This window comes from Gorilla gorilla, chromosome X (assembly GCF_029281585.2).
Source record: "Gorilla gorilla gorilla isolate KB3781 chromosome X, NHGRI_mGorGor1-v2.1_pri, whole genome shotgun sequence".
In the NCBI taxonomy this organism is placed as follows: Eukaryota; Metazoa; Chordata; class Mammalia; order Primates; family Hominidae; genus Gorilla; species Gorilla gorilla.
This window is the reverse complement of record NC_073247.2, coordinates 169556389-169577136: the sequence shown is the minus strand read 5'-3', so window position 1 is coordinate 169577136 and position 20748 is coordinate 169556389.

Below are 20748 nucleotides of genomic sequence, written 5' to 3'. Positions count from 1 at the left end.
GAACATGGAAATATCTCCACCGTCATCTGTATAAACATGGAAATATCTACATCGCTATCTGTATGAACACGGAAATATCAGCACCGCTATCAGTATGAGCATGGAAATATCAGCCCCTCTATCGTTATGAACATGGAAATATCTACACCACTATTTGTATGAACATGGAAATATCTACACCGCTATCTGTATGAACATGGAATTACATTCACCGTCATCTGTATGAACATGGATACGTCTACACAGCCATCTGGATGAATATGGAAATATCTACACCGCTATCTGTATGAACATGGCAATAGCTACACCGCTATCTGTATGAACATGGAAATATCTACACCACTATCTGTATGAACATGGAAATATCTACACCGCTATCTATATGAAAATGGAAATAGCTACACCGCTATCTCTATAAACATGGAAATATCTACACCGCCATCTGTATGAACATGGAAATATCTGCACCGCCATTTGTATGAGCATATAAATAACTACACTGCCAACTGTATTAAGATGGAGATATCTACACAGCTATCTGTATAAACTTGGAAATATCTACACCGCTATCTGTATAAACATGGAAATATCTACACCGCTATCTGTATAAACATGGAAATATCTACATCGCTACCTGTATAAACATGGAAATATAAGCACGGCTATCTGTATGAACATGGAAATATCTACACCGCTATCTGTATGAACATGCAAATATCTACACCGCTATCTGTATGAACATGGAAATAGCTACACCGCTATCTCTATAAACATGGAAATATCTACACCGCCATCTGTATGAACATGGAAATACCTGCACCGCCATCTGTATGAACATATAAATATCTACACCGCCAACTGTATTAAGATGGACATAACTACACCGCTATCTGTATAAACTTGGAAATATCTACACTGCTATCTGTATAAACATGGAAATATCTACACCGCTGTCTGTATAAACATGGAAATATCTACATCGCTACCTGTATAAACATGGAAATATGAGCACCGCTATCTGTATGAACATGGAAATATCTACACCGCTATCTGTACGAACATGGAAATATCTACACCGCTATCTGTATGAACATGGAAATAGCTACACCGCGATCTGTATGAACATGGAAATATCTACACCGCTACCTGTATAAACATGGAAATATCAGCACCGCTATCTGTATGAACTTGGAAATATCTACACCGCTATCTGTATGAACATGGAAATATCTACACCGATATCTGAACATGGAAATATCTACACCGCTATCTGCATGAAAATGGAAATATCTACACGGCTATCTGCATATACATGGAAATATCTACAAAGCTATCTCTTTACACATGGAAATAACTACACCGCTATCTCTAAAAACATGGAAATATCTACACCGCCATCTGAATGAACATGGAAATATCTGCACCGCATTCTGTATGAACATATAAATATCTACACCGCCATCTGTATTCAGATGGAGATATCTACAGCGCTATCTGTATAAACATGGAAATATCTACACCGCTATCTGTATAAACATGGAAATGTCTACATCGCTACCTGTATAAACACGGAAATATAAGCACCGCTATCTGTATGAACATGGAAATATCTACACCGCTATCTGTACGAACATGGAAATATCTACACCGCTATCAGTATGAACATGGAAAGAGCTACATCGCTATCTGTATGAACATGGATATATCTACACAGCCGTCTGGATGAACATGGAAATAACAACACCGCTATCTGTATGAACATGGAAACAGCTACACCGCTATCTGTATGAACATATAAATATGTACAACACTATCTGCATGAACACGGAAATACCTACACCGCAATCAGTATGAACATGGAAATATCTGCACCGCTATCTGTATAAACATGGAAATATCTACACCGCTACCTGTATAAACATGGAAATATCAGCACCGCTATCTGTATGAAGATGGAAATATCTACACCGCTATCTGTATGAACATGGAAATATCTGCACCGCTATCTGTTTGAACATGGAAATATCTACACCGCTATCTGCATGAAAATGGAAATATCTACACAGCTATCTGCATATTCATGGAAATATCTACAAAGCTATCTCTTTACACATGGAAATAACTACACGGCTATCTGTGTAAACATGCATACATCTACACCGCCATCTGTATCAACATGGAAATATCTGCACCGCCATCTGTATGAACATATAAATATCTACACCGCCATCTGTATTAAGATGGAGATATCTACACCGCTATCTGTATAAACATGGAAATATCTACACCGCTATCTGTATAAACATGGAAATATCTACACCGCTATCTGTATAAACATGGAAATATCTACACCGCTACCTGTATAAACATGGAAATATCAGCACCGCTATCTGTATGAACATGGAATTATCTACACCGCTATCTGTGTAAACATGCATTCATCTTCACCGCTATCTTTATAAACATGGAAATATCTACACCGCTATCTGTATGAACATGGAAATATCTACACCACTATCCGTTTGAACATGGAAATATCTACACCGCTATCTGCATGAAAATGGAAATATCTACACAGCTATCTGCATATACGTGGAAATATCTACAAAGCTATCTGTTTACACATGGAAATAACTACACCGTTATCTCTATAAACATGGAAATATCTACACCGCCATCTGTATGAACATGGAAATATGTGCACCGCCATCAATATGAACATATAAATATCTACACCGCCATCTGTATTAAGATTGAGATATCTACAGCGCTATCTGTGTAAACATGGAAATATCTACACCGCTATCTGTATAAACATGGAAATATCTACACCGCTATCTGTATAAACATGGAAATATCAGCACCGCTATCTGTATGAGCATGGAAATATCAGCCCCTCTATCGGTATGAACATGGAAATATCTACACCACTATCTGTATGAACATGGAAATATCTACACCGCTATCTGTATGAACATGGAATTACCTTCACCGTCATCTGTATGAACATGGATATGCCTTCACAGCCATCTGTATGAACATGGAAATATCTACACCGCTATCTGTATGAACATGGAAATAGCTACACTGCTATCTCTATAAACATGGAAATATCTACACCGCCATCTGTATGAACACGGAAATATCTGCACGGCCATCTGTATGAACATATAAATAACTACACCGCCAACTGTATTAAGATGGAGATAACTACACCGCTATCTGTGTAAACTTGGAAATATCTGCACCGCTATCTGTATAAACATGGAAATACCTACACCGCTATCTGTATAAACATGGAAATATCTACATCGCTACCTGTATAAACATGGAAATATAAGCACCGCTATCTGTATAAACATGGAAATATCTACACCGCTATCTGTATAAACATGGAAATATCTACACCGCTATCTGTATAAACATGGAAATATCTACACCGCTACCTGTTTGAACATGGAAATATCAGCACCGCCATCTGTATGAACATGGAAATATGTGCACCGCCATCAGTATGAACATATAAATATCTACACCGCCATCTGTATTAAGATGGAGATATCTACAGCGCTATCTGTATAAACATGGAAATATCTACACCGCTGTCTGTATAAACATGGAAATATCTACATCGCTACCTGTATAAACATGGAAATATGAGCACCGCTATCTGTATGAACATGGAAATATCTACACCGCTATCTGTACGAACATGGAAATATCTACACCGCTATCTGTATGAACATGGAAATAGCTACACCGCGATCTGTATGAACATGGAAATATCTACACCGCTACCTGTATAAACATGGAAATATCAGCACCGCTATCTGTATGAACTTGGAAATATCTACACCGCTATCTGTATGAACATGGAAATATCTACACCGATATCTGAACATGGAAATATCTACACCGCTATCTGCATGAAAATGGAAATATCTACACGGCTATCTGCATATACATGGAAATATCTACAAAGCTATCTCTTTACACATGGAAATAACTACACCGCTATCTCTAAAAACATGGAAATATCTACACCGCCATCTGAATGAACATGGAAATATCTGCACCGCATTCTGTATGAACATATAAATATCTACACCGCCATCTGTATTCAGATGGAGATATCTACAGCGCTATCTGTATAAACATGGAAATATCTACACCGCTATCTGTATAAACATGGAAATGTCTACATCGCTACCTGTATGAACACGGAAATATAAGCACCGCTATCTGTATGAACATGGAAATATCTACACCGCTATCTGTACGAACATGGAAATATCTACACCGCTATCAGTATGAACATGGAAAGAGCTACATCGCTATCTGTATGAACATGGATATATCTACACAGCCGTCTGGATGAACATGGAAATAACAACACCGCTATCTGTATGAACATGGAAACAGCTACACCGCTATCTGTATGAACATATAAATATGTACAACACTATCTGCATGAACACGGAAATACCTACACCGCAATCAGTATGAACATGGAAATATCTGCACCGCTATCTGTATAAACATGGAAATATCTACACCGCTACCTGTATAAACATGGAAATATCAGCACCGCTATCTGTATGAAGATGGAAATATCTACACCGCTATCTGTATGAACATGGAAATATCTGCACCGCTATCTGTTTGAACATGGAAATATCTACACCGCTATCTGCATGAAAATGGAAATATCTACACAGCTATCTGCATATTCATGGAAATATCTACAAAGCTATCTCTTTACACATGGAAATAACTACACGGCTATCTGTGTAAACATGCATACATCTACACCGCCATCTGTATCAACATGGAAATATCTGCACCGCCATCTGTATGAACATATAAATATCTACACCGCCATCTGTATTAAGATGGAGATATCTACACCGCTATCTGTATGAACATGGAAATATCTACACCGCTATCTGTATAAACATGGAAATATCTACACCGCTATCTGTATAAACATGGAAATATCTACACCGCTACCTGTATAAACATGGAAATATCAGCACCGCTATCTGTATGAACATGGAATTATCTACACCGCTATCTGTGTAAACATGCATTCATCTTCACCGCTATCTTTATAAACATGGAAATATCTACACCGCTATCTGTATGAACATGGAAATATCTACACCACTATCCGTTTGAACATGGAAATATCTACACCGCTATCTGCATGAAAATGGAAATATCTACACAGCTATCTGCATATACGTGGAAATATCTACAAAGCTATCTGTTTACACATGGAAATAACTACACCGTTATCTCTATAAACATGGAAATATCTACACCGCCATCTGTATGAACATGGAAATATGTGCACCGCCATCAATATGAACATATAAATATCTACACCGCCATCTGTATTAAGATTGAGATATCTACAGCGCTATCTGTGTAAACATGGAAATATCTACACCGCTATCTGTATAAACATGGAAATATCTACACCGCTATCTGTATAAACATGGAAATATCAGCACCGCTATCTGTATGAGCATGGAAATATCAGCCCCTCTATCGGTATGAACATGGAAATATCTACACCACTATCTGTATGAACATGGAAATATCTACACCGCTATCTGTATGAACATGGAATTACCTTCACCGTCATCTGTATGAACATGGATATGCCTTCACAGCCATCTGTATGAACATGGAAATATCTACACCGCTATCTGTATGAACATGGAAATAGCTACACTGCTATCTCTATAAACATGGAAATATCTACACCGCCATCTGTATGAACACGGAAATATCTGCACGGCCATCTGTATGAACATATAAATATCTACACCGCCAACTGTATTAAGATGGAGATAACTACACCGCTATCTGTGTAAACTTGGAAATATCTGCACCGCTATCTGTATAAACATGGAAATACCTACACCGCTATCTGTATAAACATGGAAATATCTACATCGCTACCTGTATAAACATGGAAATATAAGCACCGCTATCTGTATAAACATGGAAATATCTACACCGCTATCTGTATAAACATGGAAATATCTACACCGCTATCTGTATAAACATGGAAATATCTACACCGCTACCTGTTTGAACATGGAAATATCAGCACCGCCATCTGTATGAACATGGAAATATGTGCACCGCCATCAGTATGAACATATAAATATCTACACCGCCATCTGTATTAAGATGGAGATATCTACAGCGCTATCTGTATAAACATGGAAATATCTACACCGCTATCTGTATAAACATGGAAATATCTACACCGCTATCTGTATAAACATGGAAATATCAGCACCGCTATCTGTATGAGCATGGAAATATCAGCCCCTCTATCGGTATGAACATGGAAATATCTACACCACTATCAGTATGAACATGGAAATATCTACACCGCTATCTGTATGAACATGGAATTACCTTCACCGTCATCTGTATGAACATGGATATGTCTACACAGCCATCTGTATGAACATGGAAATATCTACACCGCCATCTGTATGAACATGGAAATATCTGCACCGCCATCTGTATGAACATATAAATATCTACACCGCCAACTGTATTAAGATGGAGATAACTACACCGCTATCTGTGTAAACTTGGAAATATCTACACAGCTATCTGTATAAACATGGAAATACCTACACCGCTATCTGTATAAACATGGAAATATCTACATTGCTACCTGTATAAACATGGAAATATAAGCACCGCTATCTGTATGGACATAGAAATATCTACACCGCTATCTGTACGAACATGGAAATATCTACACCACTATCTGTATGAAATTGGAAATAGCTACACCGCTATCTGTATGGACATGGAAATATCTACAGCACTATCTGTATGAACATGGAAATATCTACACCGCTATCTGTATGAACATGGATATATCTACACAGCCATCTGGATGAACATGGAAATATCTACACCGATATCTGTATGAACATAGAAATATCTACACCGCTATCTGTGTTAACATGCATACTTCTTCACCGCTATCTGTATAAACATGGAAATATCTACACCGCGATCTGTACGAACATGGAAATATCTAAACCGCTATCTGTATGAACATGGAAATATCTACACCGCTATCTGTATGAACATGGAAATATCTTCAACGCCATCTGTATGAACATGGATATATCTACACAGCCATATGGATGAACATGGAAATAACTACACCGCTATCTGTAAACATGGAAATATCTACACCGCTATCTGTATGAACATGGAAATATCTAAACCGCTATCTATATGAACATGGAAATATCTACACCGCTATCTGTATGAACATGGAAATATCTTCAACGCCATCTGTATGAACATGGATATATCTACACAGCCCTCTGGATGAACATGGAAATATCTACACCGCTATCTGTATGAACATGGAAATATCTACACCGTTATCTGTGTAAACAGGCATACATCTTCACCGCTATCTGTATAAACATGGAAATTTCTACACCGCTATCTGTATGAACATGGAAATATTTACACCGCTATCTTTTTGAACTTAGAAATATCTACACCGCTATCTGCATGAAAATGGAAATATCTACACAGCTATCTGAATATACATGGAAATATCTACACAGCTATCTCTTTACACATGGAAATAACTACACCGCTATCTGTATGAACATGGAAATATCTACACCGCTATCTGTATGAACATGGAAATATCTACACCGCTATCTGTATGAACATGGAAATATCTACACTGCTATCTGTATGAACATGGAAATATCTTCACCGCCATCTGTATGAACATGGATATATCTACACAGCCATATGGATGAACATGGAAATAACTACACCGCTATCTGTAAACATGGAAATATCTACACCGCTATCTGTGTAAACAGGCATACAACTTCACCGCTATCTGTATAAACATGGAAATTTCTACACCGCTATCTGTATGAACATGGAAATATCTACACCGCTATCCTTTTGAACTTAGAAATATCTACACCGCTGTCTGCATGAAAATGGAAATATCTACACAGCTATCTGAATATACATGGATATATCTACACAGCTATCTCTTTACACATGGAAATAACTACACCGCTATCTGTATGAACATGGAATTACCTTCACCGCCATCTCTATGAACATGGGTATGTCTACACAGCCATCTGGATGAACATGGAAATATCTACACCGCTATCTGTATGAACATGGAAATATCTACACCGCTATCTGTATGAACATGGATATATCTACACCACTATCTGTATAAACATGGAAATATCTACACAACTACATGTATAAACATGGAAATATCAGCACCGCTATCTGTATGAACATGGAAATATCTACACTGCTATCTGTTTAAACATGCATACATGTTCACCGCTATCTGTACAAACATGGAAATATCTGCACCGCTCTCTGTATGAGCATGGAATTATCTACACCGCTATCTGTATGAACATGGAAATATCTACACTGCTATCTGTACGAACATGGAAATATCTACACCGCTATCTGTATGAACATGGAAATAGCTACACCGCTATCTGTATGAACATGGAAATATCTACACCGCTACCTGTATAAACATGGAAATATCAGCACCGCTATCTGTATGAACATGGAAATATCTACACCGCTATCTGTGTAAAGATGCATACACCTTCACCGCTATCTGTATAAACATGGAAATATCTACACTGCTATCTGTATGAACATGGAAATATCTACACCGCTATCTGTTTGAACATGGAAATATCTACACCGCTATCTGCATGAAAATGGAAATAACTACACAGCTATCTGCATATACATGGAAATATCTACAAAGCTATCTCTTTACACATGGAAATAACTACACCGCTATCTCTATAAACATGGAAATATCTACACCGCCATCTGTATGAACATGGAAATATCTGCACCACCACCTGTATGAACATATAAATATCTACACCGCCATCTGTATTAAGATGGAGATATCTACAGCGCTATCTGTATAAACATGGAAATATCTACACCGCTATCTGTATAAACATGGAAATGTCTACACCGCTATCTGTATAAACATGGAAATATCAGCACCGCTATCATTATGAGCATGGAAATATCAGCCCCTGTATCGGTATGATCATGGAAATATCTACACCACTATCTGTATGAACATGGAAATATCTAAACCGCTATCTGTATGAACACGGAATTACATTCACCGTCATCTGTATGAGCATGGATATCTCTACACAGCCATCTGGATGAACATGGAAATATCTACACCGCTATCAGTATGAACATGGAAATAGCTACACCGCTATCTGTATGAACATGGAAATATCTACACCACTATCTGTATGAACATGGAAATATCTACTCCGCTATCTGTATGAACATGGAAATAGCTACACCGCTATCTCTATAAACCTGGAAATATCTACACCGCCATCTGTATGAACATGCAAATATCTACACCTCTATCTGTATGAACATGGAAATAGCTACACCGCTATCTCTATAAACATGGAAATATCTACACCGCCATCTGTATGAACATGGAAATATCTGCACCGCCATCTGTATGAACATATAAATATCTACACCGCCAACTGTATTAAGAAGGAGATATCTACACCGCTATCTGTATAAACTTGGAAATATCTACACCGCTATCTGTATAAACATGGAAATATCTACACCGCTATCTGTATAAACATGGAAATATCTACATCGCTACCTGTATAAACATGGAAATATAAGCACCGCTAGCTGTATGAACATGGAAATATCTACACCGCTATCTGTACGAACATGCAAATATCTACACCTCTATCTGTATGAACATGGAAATAGCTACACCGCTATCTCTATAAACATGGAAATATCTACACCGCCATCTGTATGAACATGGAAATATCTGCACCGCCATCTGTATGAACATATAAATATCTACACCGCCAACTGTATTAAGATGGAGATAATTACACCGCTATCTGTATAAACTTGGAAATATCTACACCGCTATCTGTATGAACATGGAAATATCTACACCGATATCTGTTTGAACATGGAAATATCTACACCGCTATCTGCATGAAAAAGGAAATATCTACACGGCTATCTGCATATACATGGAAATATCTACAAAGCTATCCCTTTACACATGGAAATAACTACACCGCTATCTCTAAAAACATGGAAATATCTACACCGCCATCTGTATGAACATGGAAATATCTTCACCGCCATCTGTATGAACATATAAATATCTACACCGCCATCTGTATTAAGATGGAGATATCTACAGCGCTGTCTGTATAAACATGGAAATATCTACAACGCTATCTGTATAAACATGGAAATGTCTACACCGCTATCTGTATAAACATGGAAATATCTACATCGCTACCTGTATAAACATGGAAGTATAAGCACCGCTATCTGTATGAACATGGAAATATCTACACCGCTATCTGTACGAACATGGAAATATCTACACCGCTATCAGTATGAACATGGAAATAGCTACACGGCTATCTGTATGAACATGGAAATATCTACAGCACTATCTGTATGAACATGGAAATATCTACACCGCTATCTGTATGAACATGGATATATCTACACAGCCATCTGGATGAACATGGAAATATCTACACCGATATCTGCATAAACATGGAAATATCTACACCGCTATCTGTGGAAACATGCATACATCTTCACCGCTATCTGTATAAACATGGAAATATCTTCACCGCCATCTGTATGATCATGGATATATCTACACAGCCGTCTGGATGAACATGGAAATATCTACACCACTATCTGTATGAACATGGAAATATCTTCACCGCCATCTGTATGAACATGGATATATCTACACAGCCATTTGGATGAACATGGAAATATCTACACCGCTATCTGTATGAACATGGAAATAGCTACTCCGCTATCTGTATGAACATGGATATATCTTCACCACTATCTGTATGAACACGGAAATACCTACACCACTGTCTGTATGAACATGGAAATATCTACACCGATGTCTGTATAAACACGGAAATATCTACACCGCTATCTGCATGAACATGGAAATATCTACACCGCTATCTGTATAAACTTGGAAATATCTACACCGCTACCTGTAGAAACATGGAAATATCAGCACCACTATCTGTATGAACATGGAAATATCTACACCGCTATCTGTATGAATATGGAAATATCCACACCGCTATCTGTTTGAATATGGAAATATCTACAGCGCTATCGGCATGAAAATGGAAATATCTACACAGCTATCTGCATATACATGGAAATATCTACAAAGCTATCTCTTTACACATGGAAATAACTACACCGCTATCTCTATAAACATGGAAATATCTACACCGCCATCTGTATGAACATGGAAATATCTGCACCGCCATCTGTATGAACATATAAATAGCTACACCGCCATCTGTATTAAGATGGAGATATCTACACCGCTAACTGTATAAACATGGAAATATCTACACCGCTATCTGTATAAACACGGAAATATCTACACCGCTGTCTGTATAAACATGGAAATATCTACACCGCTACCTGTATAAACATGGAAATATCAGCACCGCTATCTGTATGAACATGGAAATATCTACACCGCTATCTGTGTAAACATGAATACATCTTCACCGCTATCTGTATAAAGATGGAAATATCTACACCGCTATCTGTATGAACATGGAAATATCTACACCGCTACCTGTATAAACATGGAAATATCAGCACCGCTATCTGAATGAACATGGAAATATCTACACAGCTATCTGTTTGAACATGGAAATATCTACACCGCTATCTGTATAAACATGGAAATATCTACACCGCTATCTGTATGAACATGGAAATACCTAGACCGCTATCTGTTTGAACATGGAAATATCTACACCGCTATCTGCATGAAAATGGAAATATCTACACAGCTATCTGCATATACATGGAAATATCTACAAAGCTATCTCTTTACACATGGAAATAACTACACCGCTATCTCTATAAACATGGAAATATCTACACCGCCATCTGTATGTACATGGAAATATCTGCACCGCCATCTGTAGGAACATATAAATATCTACACCGCCATCTGTATTAACATGGAGATATCTACACCGCTATCTGTATAAACATGGAAATATCTACACCGCTATCTGTATAAACATGGAAATATCTGCACCACTACCTGTATGAACATGGAAATATCTACACCGCAATCTGTATGAACATGGATATATCAACACAGCCATCTGGATGAACATGGAAATATCTACACCGCTATCTGTGTAAACATGCATACATCTTCACCGCTATCTGTATAAACATGGAAATATATACACCGCTATGTGGATGAACATGTAAATATCTACACCGCTATCTGTTTGAACATGGAAATATCTACACCGCTATCTGCATGAAAATGGAAATATCTACACAGCTATCTGCATATACATGGAAATATCTACACAGCTATCTCTTTACACATGGAAATAACTACACCGCTATCTGTATGAACACGGAAATATCTACACCGCTATCTGTATAAACATGGAAATATCTACACCGCTACCTGCATAAACATGGAAATATCAGCACCGCTATCTGTATGAACATGGAAATATAAGCCCCTCTATCTGTATGAACATGGAAATACCTACACCACTATCTGTATGAACATGGAAATATCTACACCGCTATCTGTATGAACATGGAATTATCTTCACCGCCATCTGTATGAACATGGATATGTCTACACAGCCATCTGTATGAACATGGAAATATCTACACCGCTATCTGTTTGAACATGGAAATATCTACTCTGTTTTCTGTATGAACATGGAAATATCTTCACCGCCATCTGTATGAACATGGATATATCTACACAGCCATCTGGATGAACATGGAAATATCTACACCGCTATCTGTATAAACATGGAAATATCCACACCGCTATCTGCATAAACATGGAAATATCTACACCGCTACCTGTATAAACATGGAAATATAAGCACCGCTATCTGTATGAACATGGAAATATCTACACTGCTATCTGTACGAACATGGAAATATCTGCACCGCTATCTGTATGAACATGGAAATAACTACACCGCTATCTGTATGAACATGGATATATCTACAGCACTATCTGTATGAACATGGAGATATCTAAACCGCTATCTGTATGAACATGGATATATCTACACAGCCATCTGGATGAACATGGAAATATCTACACCGCTATCTGTGTAAACATGCATACAACTTCACCGCCATCTGTATAAACATGTAAATATATACACCGATATCTGTATGAACATGGAAATAACTACACCGCTATCAGTTTGAACATGGAAATATCTAAACCGCTATCTGCATGAAAATGGAAATATCTACACAGCTGTCTGCATATACATGGAAATATCTACACAGATATCTCTTTACATATAGAAATAACTACACCGCTATCTGTATGAACATGGAAATATCTACACCGCCATGAGTATGAACATGGAAATATCTGCACGGCCATCTGCATGAACATATAAATATCTACACCGCCATCTGTATTAAGATGGAGATATCTACACCGTTTCTGTATAAAGATGGAAATATCTACACCGCTATCTGTATAAACTTGGAAATATCTACACCGCTATCTGTATAAACATGGAAATATCTACACCGCTACCTGTATAAACATGGAAATATCAGCACCGCTATCTGTATTAACATGGAAATATCAGCCCTTCTATCTGTATGAACATGGAAATATCTACACCACTATCTGTATGAACATGGAAATATCTACACCGCTATCTGTATGAACATGGAAATATCTTCACCGCAATCTGTATGAACATCGATATATCTACACAGCCATCTGGATGAACATGGAAATATCTACACCGCTATCTGTATGAACATGGAAATAGATACACCGCTATCTGTACGAACATGGATATATCTACACCACTATCTGTATGAACATGGAAATATCTTCACCGCCACCTGTATGAACATGGATATATCTACACAGCCATCTGGATGAACATGGAAATATCTACACCGCTATCTGTGTAAACATGCATACATCTTCACCGCTATCTGTATAAACATGGAAATATCTACACCGCTATCTGTATGAACATGGAAATATCTACACCGCTATCTGTTTGAACATGGAAATATCTAAACCGCTATCTGCATGAAAATGGAAATATCTACACAGCTATGTGCATATACATGGAAATATCTGCACAGCTATCTCTTTACACATGGAAATAACTATACCGCTATCTGTATGAACATGGAAATATCTACACCGTCACCTGTATGTACATGGAAATATCTGCACGGCCATCTGTAGGAACATATAAATATCTACACCGCCATCTGTATTAAGATGGAGATATCTACACTGCTATCTGTATAAACATGGAAATATCTACACCGCTATCTGTATAAACATGGAAATATCTACACCGCTATCTGTATAAACATGGAAATATCTTCACCGCAATCTGTATGAACATCGATATATCTACACAGCCGTCTGGATGAACATGGAAATACCTACACCGCTATCTGTATGAACATGGAAATTCCTTCTCTGCCATCTGTATGAACATGGATATATCTACACACCCATCAGGATGAACATGGAAATATCTACACCGCTATCTGTATAAACATGGAAATAGCTACACCGCTATCTGTATGAACATGGAAATAGCTTCACCGCTATCTGTATGAACATGGAAATATCTACACCGCTATCTGTATGAACATGGAAATATCTACACCGCTATCTGTATGAACATGGAAATATCTACACCGCTATGAGTATAAACACGGGAATATCTACACCGATATCTGTAAAAACATGGAAATATATACACCGCTATCTGAATAAACATGGAAATATCAGCACCGCTATCTGTATGAACATGGAAATATCTACACCGCTATCTGTGTAAACATGCATACATCTTCACCGCTGTCTGTACAAACATGGAAATATCTACACCGCTATCTGTATTAAGATGGAAATATCTACACTGCTAACTGTTTGAACATGGAAATATCAACACCGCTATCTGCATGAAAATGGAAATATCTACACAGCTATCTGCATATATATGGAAACATCTACAAAGCTATCTCTTTACACATGGAAATATCTACACCGTTATCTCTATAAACATGGAAATATCAGCACCGCTATCTGTATGAACATGGAAATATCTACACCGCTATCTGTGTAAACATGCATACATCTTCACCGCTGTCTGTACAAACATGGAAATATCTACACCGCTATCTGTATTAAGATGGAAATATCTACACTGCTAACTGTTTGAACATGGAAATATCAACACCGCTATCTGCATGAAAATGGAAATATCTACACAGCTATCTGCATATATATGGAAACATCTACAAAGCTATCTCTTTACACATGGAAATATCTGCACCGCCATCTGTATGAACATATAAATATCTACACCGCCATCTGTATTAAGATGGAGATATCTACACCGCTATCTGTATAAACATGGAAATATCTACACCGCTATCTGTATAAACATGGAAATATCAACACCACTATCTGTATAAACATGGAAATATCTACACCGCTACCTGTATAAACATGGAAATATCAGCACCGCTATCTGTATGAACAAGGAAATATCTACACCGCTATCTGTGTAAACATGCACACAACTTAACCGCTATCTATATAAACATGGAAATATCTACACCGCTATCTGTATGAACATGGAAATAACTACACTGCTATCTGTTTGAACATGGAAATATCTACACTGCTATCTGCATGAAAATGGAAATATCTACACAGCTATCTGCATATACATGGAAATATCTACAAAGCTATCTCTTTACACATGGAAATAACTACACCGTTATCTCTATAAAGATGGAAATACCTACACCGCCATCTGTATGAACATGGATAAATCTGCACCGCCATCTGTATGAACATATAAATATCTACACCGCCATCTCTATTAAGATGGAGATACCTATACCGCTATCTGTATAAACATGGAAATATCTACACCGCTCTCTGTATAAACATGGAAATATCTACACCGCTATCTGTATGAACATGGAAATATCTACACCGCTATCTGTTTGAACATGGAAATATCTAAACCGCTATCTGCATGAAAATGGAAATATCTACACAGCTATGTGCATATACATGGAAATATCTGCACAGGTATCTCTTTACACATGGAAATAACTATACCGCTATCTGTATGAACATGGAAATATCTACACCGTCATCTGTATGTACATGGAAATATCTGCACGGCCATCTGTATGAACATATAAATATCTACACCGCCATCTGTATTAAGATGGAGATATCTACACTGCTATCTGTATAAACATGGAAATATCTACACCGCTATCTGTATAAACATGGAAATATCTACACCGCTATCTGTATAAACATGGAAATATCTTCACCGCAATCTGTATGAACATCGATATATCTACACAGCCGTCTGGATGAACATGGAAATACCTACACCGCTATCTGTATGAACATGGAAATACCTTCACTGCCATCTGTATGAACATGGATATATCTACACAGCCATCAGGATGAACATGGAAATATCTACGCCGCTATCTGTATAAACATGGAAATAGCTACACCGCTATCTGTATGAACATGGAAATAGCTTCACCGCTATCTGTATGAACATGGAAATATCTACACCGCTATCTGTATGAACATGGAAATATCTACACCGCTATCTGTATGAACATGGAAATATCTACACCGCTATGAGTATAAACACGGGAATATCTACACCGATATCTGTAAAAACATGGAAATATATACACCACTATCTGAATAAACATGGAAATATCTACACCGTTATCTCTATAAACATGGAAATATCTACACCGCCATCTGTATGAAAATGGAAATATCTGCACCGCCATCTGTATGAACATATAAATATCTACACCGCCATCTGTATTAAGATGGAGATATCTACACCGCTATCTGTATAAACATGGAAATATCTACACCGCTATCTCTATAAACATGGAAATATCAACACCACTATCTGTATAAACATGGAAATATCTACACCGCTACCTGTATAAACATGGAAATATCAGCACCGCTATCTGTATGAACATGGAAATATCTACACCGCTATCTGTGTAAACATGCATACAACTTAACCGCTATCTATATAAACATGGAAATATCTACACCGCTATCTGTATGAACATGGAAATAACTACACTGCTATCTGTTTGAACATGGAAATATCTACACTGCTATCTGCATGAAAATGGAAATATCTACACAGCTATCTGCATATACATGGAAATATCTACAAAGCTATCTCTTTACACATGGAATTAACTACACCGTTATCTCTATAAAGATGGAAATACCTACACCGCCATCTGTATGAACATGGATAAATCTGCACCGCCATCTGTATGAACATATAAATATCTACACCGCCATCTCTATTAAGATGGAGATACCTATACCGCTATCTGTATAAACATGGAAATATCTACACCGCTCTCTGTATAAACATGGAAATATCTACACCGCTATCTGTATGAACATGGAAATATCTACACCGCTATCTGTTTGAACATGGAAATATCTTCAACGCCATCTGTATGAACATGGATATATCTACACAGCCCTCTGGATGAACATGGAAATATCTACACCGCTATCTGTATGAACATGGAAATATCTACACCGTTATCTGTGTAAACAGGCATACATCTTCACCGCTATCTGTATAAACATGGAAATTTCTACACCGCTATCTGTATGAACATGGAAATATTTACACCGCTATCTTTTTGAACTTAGAAATATCTACACCGCTATCTGCATGAAAATGGAAATATCTACACAGCTATCTGAATATACATGGAAATATCTACACAGCTATCTCTTTACACATGGAAATAACTACACCGCTATCTGTATGAACATGGAAATATCTACACCGCTATCTGTATGAACATGGAAATATCTACACCGCTATCTGTATGAACATGGAAATATCTACACTGCTATCTGTATGAACATGGAAATATCTTCACCGCCATCTGTATGAACATGGATATATCTACACAGCCATATGGATGAACATGGAAATAACTACACCGCTATCTGTAAACATGGAAATATCTACACCGCTATCTGTGTAAACAGGCATACAACTTCACCGCTATCTGTATAAACATGGAAATTTCTACACGGCTATCTGTATGAACATGGAAATATCTACACCGCTATCTTTTTGAACTTAGAAATATCTATACCGCTGTCTGCATGAAAATGGAAATATCTACACAGCTATCTGAATATACATGGATATATCTACAAAGCTATCTCTTTACACATGGAAATAACTACACCACTATCTGTATGAACATGGAATTACCTTCACCGCCATCTCTATGAACATGGGTATGTCTACACAGCCATCTGGATGAACATGGAAATATCTACACCGCTATCTGTATGAACATGGAAATATCTACACCGCTATCTGTATGAACATGGATATATCTACACCACTATCTGTATAAACATGGAAATATCTACACAACTACCTGTATAAACTTGGAAATATCAGCACCGCTATCTGTATGAACATGGAAATATCTACACTGCTATCTGTTTAAACATGCATACATGTTCACCGCTATCTGTACAAACATGGAAATATCTGCACCGCTCTCTGTATGAGCATGGAATTATCTACACCGCTATCTGTATGAACATGGAAATATCTACACTGCTATCTGTACGAACATGGAAATATCTACACCGCTATCTGTATGAACATGGAAATAGCTACACCGCTATCTGTATGAACATGGAAATATCTACACCGCTACCTGTATAAACATGGAAATATCAGCACCGCTATCTGTATGAACATGGAAATATCTACACCGCTATCTGTGTAAAGATGCATACACCTTCACCGCTATCTGTATAAACATGGAAATATCTACACCGCTATCTGTATGAACATGGAAATATCTACACTGCTATCTGTTTGAACATGGAAATATCTACACCGCTATCTGCATGAAAATGGAAATAACTACACAGCTATCTGCATATACATGGAAATATCTACAAAGCTATCTCTTTACACATGGAAATAACTACACCGCTATCTCTATAAACATGGAAATATCTACACCGCCATCTGTATGAACATGGAAATATCTGCACCACCACCTGTATGAACATATAAATATCTACACCGCCATCTGTATTAAGATGGAGATATCTACAGCGCTATCTGTATAAACATGGAAATATCTACACCGCTATCTGTATAAACATGGAAATGTCTACACCGCTATCTGTATAAACATGGAAATATCAGCACCGCTATCATTATGAGCATGGAAATATCAGCCCCTGTATCGGTATGATCATGGAAATATCTACACCACTATCTGTATGAACATGGAAATATCTAAACCGCTATCTGTATGAACACGGAATTACATTCACCGTCATCTGTATGAGCATGGATATCTCTACACAGCCATCTGGATGAACATGGAAATATCTACACCGCTATCAGTATGAACATGGAAATAGCTACACCGCTATCTGTATGAACATGGAAATATCTACACCACTATCTGTATGAACATGGAAATATCTACTCCGCTATCTGTATGAACATGGAAATAGCTACACCGCTATCTCTATAAACCTGGAAATATCTACACCGCCATCTGTATGAACATGCAAATATCTACACCTCTATCTGCATGAACATGGAAATAGCTACACCGCTATCTCTATAAACATGGAAATATCTACACCGCCATCTGTATGAACATGGAAATATCTGCACCGCCATCTGTATGAACATATAAATATCTACACCGCCAACTGTATTAAGAAGGAGATATCTACACCGCTATCTGTATAAACTTGGAAATATCTACACCGCTATCTGTATAAACATGGAAATATCTACACCGCTATCTGTATAAACATGGAAATATCTACATCGCTACCTGTATAAACATGGAAATATAAGCACCGCTAGCTGTATGAACATGGAAATATCTACACCGCTATCTGTACGAACATGCAAATATCTACACCTCTATCTGTATGAACATGGAAATAGCTACACCGCTATCTCTATAAACATGGAAATATCTACACCGCCATCTGTATGAACATGGAAATATCTGCACCGCCATCTGTATGAACATATAAATATCTACACCGCCAACTGTATTAAGATGGAGATAATTACACCGCTATCTGTATAAACTTGGAAATATCTACACCGCTATCTGTATGAACATGGACATATCTACACCGATATCTGTTTGAACATGGAAATATCTACACCGCTATCTGCATGAAAAAGGAAATATCTACACGGCTATCTGCATATACATGGAAATATCTACAAAGCTATCCCTTTACACATGGAAATAACTACACCGCTATCTCTAAAAACATGGAAATATCTACACCGCCATCTGTATGAACATGGAAATATCTTCACCGCCATCTGTATGAACATATAAATATCTACACCGCCATCTGTATTAAGATGGAGATATCTACAGCGCTGTCTGTATAAACATGGAAATATCTACAACGCTATC